Source organism: Myotis brandtii, unplaced genomic scaffold (genome assembly GCF_000412655.1).
Source record: "Myotis brandtii unplaced genomic scaffold, ASM41265v1 scaffold657, whole genome shotgun sequence".
Classification (NCBI taxonomy): domain Eukaryota; kingdom Metazoa; phylum Chordata; class Mammalia; order Chiroptera; family Vespertilionidae; genus Myotis; species Myotis brandtii.
The window spans coordinates 3194898-3199619 of NW_005370552.1; positions in this window are offsets into that span (position 1 = coordinate 3194898).

Sequence of the window (4722 nt, forward strand, 5' to 3'; positions counted from 1 at the left end):
TTTATTCTACAAATTGCATGGTCATCCACATTTTTAGGTATGTTGGCTGGATTTCAAAGAATGTAGCTGTTATGCATTTGTTGATGGTTGGACTTGATATTGTCATTAACCAGAGTCTATAATGAGAGTCACTACTGCTCAGAGTCTTATGGACCAACTAGAGGCCCGTTGCACGAAGATTCGCGCCATAGGCCTTCCTTCCCCTGGCTGCCGGCACCGGTTTTCCTCTGGCACCCGGGACCCAGGCCTTTGGTCTGGCCGCAGCAGAGAAACCAAGCCTCTTCAGTCTTCAGTCTTCAGTCTTCACTCCGACCAGAGCCTTCAGTCTTCGCTCTGTGCCTGTGTATGCAAATTAACCACCATCTTTGTTGGGTTCATTTGCATAGTCGCTCTGATTGGCTGGTGGGCGTAGCGGAGTGACACCAATTTGCAAGTTTGTCTTTTATTAGTGTAGATGGGCCAGAAATCCCTAAGTTGTTTTGGATAAAAAGAGATTTAGGGGTTCTGGGGGACTTGAACAAAAGGCTGGTGAAATCACCAACAAAACTGTCTGGGCAAGTGCAGTCTTGGCTCTTCCCAACTCTCATGCCATGAATTTGGGGTAGGAGGGTGCTGTCAAAGCAATACCTAAGTGTGGCAATGCTTTTTCTTTATTTCTGTTCCTTCTTTATTTCTCACTGCCAACTACTCTCTATCTCTAGCTTTGTGTGCTGCCCTGCCAAGAAAAAGCAAGTAGCCAGACATGCCTCTGCTATTTCAGCAGCTATAGCAGACTGCAAATGGTCCATTTCTGATGACCAGGCAGAGAGGCTTGGGTTTGACCTTAGATCAGTGGTTCTCAACCTTCCTAATGCCTCGACCCTTTAATACAGTTCCTCATGTTGTGGTGATCCTCAATTTCATTGTTACACATTGAACATAATTAAAGCATAGTGATTCATCACAAAACAATATGTAATGATATATGTGTTTTCCAATGGTCTTAGGCGACCCCTGTGAAAGGGTCGTTCGACCCCCAAAGGGGTCACGACCCACAGGTTGAGAACCGCTGCCTTAGATCATACTCAGCTCAGCATTTTTTTAATGCTACAGGACCTTCATATGGTGCCTTTTCTGAGAAACAGACTCTGAATTGCGGATTCGCATACAGGAAGTTATTACAGGGGTACTTGGGAGTAACACTGATAGTAGGGAGGGGAAGGAAGAAGATATGGGTAGAGGGAGAAGTCCAAGTCTGATGAAGTTTTAGTGGTAAGTCTAAGCCAACTCCATATGGAGCTCTGAAGCTGGAATGACCTTTTAGAGTTGTCCTGATTTGGGTCCAAATGGACAGGCCCCGAGTCCTCCACGTTGACCAGTCATTGAGTTTGGGCCACCTCAGGAAGGAGGGTTGGTCTTGAGCCAAATGTTTCTCTTCAGCTGAGACAGTTCTGGAGAGGCGAGACTGACAGTTGAAAGCTGTCTGCTGAGGGCACTCTCAGAAGTTCTAATCCTGAAGTGGGAGTCTGGATGGTGGGCTACAGTGTTCACCACAAGGTCTAATTTTAGTGCAGCCAAGTCTCAGTTCAAACACCAAGCCTAGCTTGTGATTGAAGAGTGTGATAGCTCCTATAATGTGTTCTGCCTATCTGTAAGCAGCAGAGTTTGCCCTTATTCAATGTCAGATCTAAAGGTAGGGCCTCGGCTAGCTTTGATTAAGCCTAGAGCCCCGTGGAAAGATTCAAGACAGTGTTAACAATAGCAAGAATACTAAACATACCCAGCAGTGCCTGACACTGTTCTAAGCCCTCTCCGTGCATTACTTAATGAAGTCCTCACAACAACCCCGTGGATAGTTCTGCATCTCACAACTGAAGAAGGTGAGGGTACAGTGGCAGCGAGAAGACTATGAGGGCCTCCTTTCCCAACAATCAGAGAAGATGAGGGCTTCAACCTGGGTAGTGGGCTGTCCCAGGTGCACCACTGAGCTTTCTTATTTTTTCTGGATTTTCTTTATTCTCTAGGGCAGCGGTTCTCAACCTGTGGATCACGACCCCTTTGGCGGTCGAACGACCCTTTCACAGGGGTTGCCTAAAACCATCCTGCATATCAGATATATACATTACGATTCATAACAGTAGCAACATTACAGTTATGAAGTAGCAACGAAAATAATTTTATGGTTGGGTCACAACATGAGGAACTGTATTTAAAGGGCCAGGAGGTTGAGAACCACTGCTCTAGGTGCTCCCAGAGGAGCAAGGTGCTTCCCCACATAGCTGGAAAAGGCAATGTGTCAGCCTGTGAGGGCATTAGCTTTCTAAGAAAGGACAGACTCTCCCTGAAGGCTTTTCTGAGTTCTAAACAAGAGTAGTTCTTGAATCAACTTGAAAACATACTTCAATCTGTCTTCCATTTATAAAGACAGAAATTGTGTGGCTATACTGGTATACAAATATCCCCTCCCCTTGGCTTTCTAAACCCTGGGTGATCTTTCAGTTTCTGCTGCTTATGAGACAGAGAACCTTACCTCTAAGGCAGCGGTTCTCAACCTGTGGGTCGCGACCCCTTTGGCGATCGAACGACCCTTTCACAGGGGTCGCCTAAGACCATCCTGCCTATCAGATTATATGATGATTCATAACAGTAGCAACATTACAGTGATGAAGTAGCAACGAAAATAATTTCATGGTTGGGTCACAACATGAGGAACTGTATTTAAAGGGCCAGAAGGTTGAGAACCACTGCTCTAAGGGGAGGCTGTTGGCCCTTCCCAGGTCTAAAAATTTATGTTGCGATCAAAGTTGATAGTAATAAAGAGGATTCAGAAGAAAAACGAGTTAGAAACATACTGAAAATATAAGGGTCATGTATTACTATAAATAACTGAATATGTTTTTTACCTGTGGTCTGGATTCATGAGACAAAATTAATTCCTGTGTTTGATAAACTTGGCGGTGTCCTAGAGGTTTCAATGCATTTTAAAATTAAAATGTAGAATGGCTTTACATCTTAAATCCCGCTTTCTGTCCTTCCACATCATCTCTGATTTTGCAGACTTAATGGAGATGAAAGTACCAAGGACATCTTCAAAGAGAAGGTTACCTGAACAGCTGTCACTCAAGTTTTGCCTTTTCAGACTGTCACCTTTTCACTTTGTCTTCACCTGTCAACCTCACAACTCACAGCACTGAAGCTTGAGGGTACAAGCTGAATTTAAGTAGATAAGTCATAGGGGAATTATAGAATCCAATTCAACAGGGGGAAGAAATGTTCAAGTGCAACTTCTCAGTTCCATTCTATAACATCTCTAAGGCACTGTGCTGGGCGATGCCAGGTGTGTAGGCACAGACCCTACCAAAGGCCCTCAGCGCAGTGGGAGAAAAGAGAGACACTCAGAAATGTCCTGCACTGGTATAGAAATGATCAGCGGCTTAACAGATGTAGAGGAAATGTGTGCAGATGAGAAAAATAATCATAGCTACCATTTATTGACTACTTACTAGAGGCCATATGTTTTACTAACATATTTTTATTTAATCATTCTAGCAACCATAAATGAAGTACATTATTATTATTGTCCTCATTTGCTAGTGAGGAAACTTGGCTCAAAGAAGTGACATAGTTTGCCTCAGATGGCTCAGCTATTATATAAGAGAGTCTGGATTCAAATCTATAAATTTTTGACGCTAAATCCTTTACTGTCAATTACTACACTCTTCTGCAGGCACCCACTGTTCTAACTTAAAAGTTTGAGATGTGTTTTGCACTGAATGTGGAAGACTGAGTAAAGCAGGCAGTAAAAACAGGAAGATGTATATTCTGGGCAATACAATTAACACAAGTAAAGTTGGAGATGGGAAAAATTCCTGGGACTCTGAAGGTGGCAGCAGGAATGCCCACTGCACTAGTGAGTGTGTGTGTGGAGGAGGTGTTCAGGAGGGTGAGGAGGAGGAAATAGAGAAATAGTTGCATGGGGAAGGGGGAGACAGATTAAGTATAGCTGTGATCTGAATCAGGCAGCATACCTATGGAAGTTTTTCAACAAATCTGTGTGCATTCCTGACATTCAATGTGATAAATTTTTGCAAAAATTTATACACATCACACACACACACACACACACACACACACAACACACACACACACACACACACTCACTCACAGTAGCAGTGAGGTCTGTCCCCCAGATAATTGAGCTCAGCTAATTTAAAAAGCTGTATTATTGAGAAGATATGGAAACAACCTAAGGGTTCATTGACAGATAAGTGGATTAAGAAGTTGTGGTATGCATATACAATAGAATACTACTTAACCATAAGAAAAGATAAAATGTTTCCATTTGCAAGAACATGGATATATGTTGAGCTTATTCTGCTGAGTGAAATAAGTCAGATGGAAAAGGATAAAAACCATATGATTTCATTCATAGGTGAAATATAAAACAAAAAAGAAACAAATGAATGAACAAACAAAACAAAAACAAACAATACAGACAACAGATTAGTGGTTACCAGAGGGGAAGAGAGTTAGGGGAGGGTGAAATGGGTAGATGGTGTCAAATATATTGTGACAATAGAAATTAGACTTTTGGAGAAATCAAATTATAGCATGTACAGATATCAAATTATAATATTATTAGTGGCCTGGTCCAAGAAATTTGTGCACGGAAGGGGGGGGGCGTTCCCTCAGCCCAGCCTGCACCCTCTCCAATCAGGGACCCCTTGGGGGATGTCTGACTGC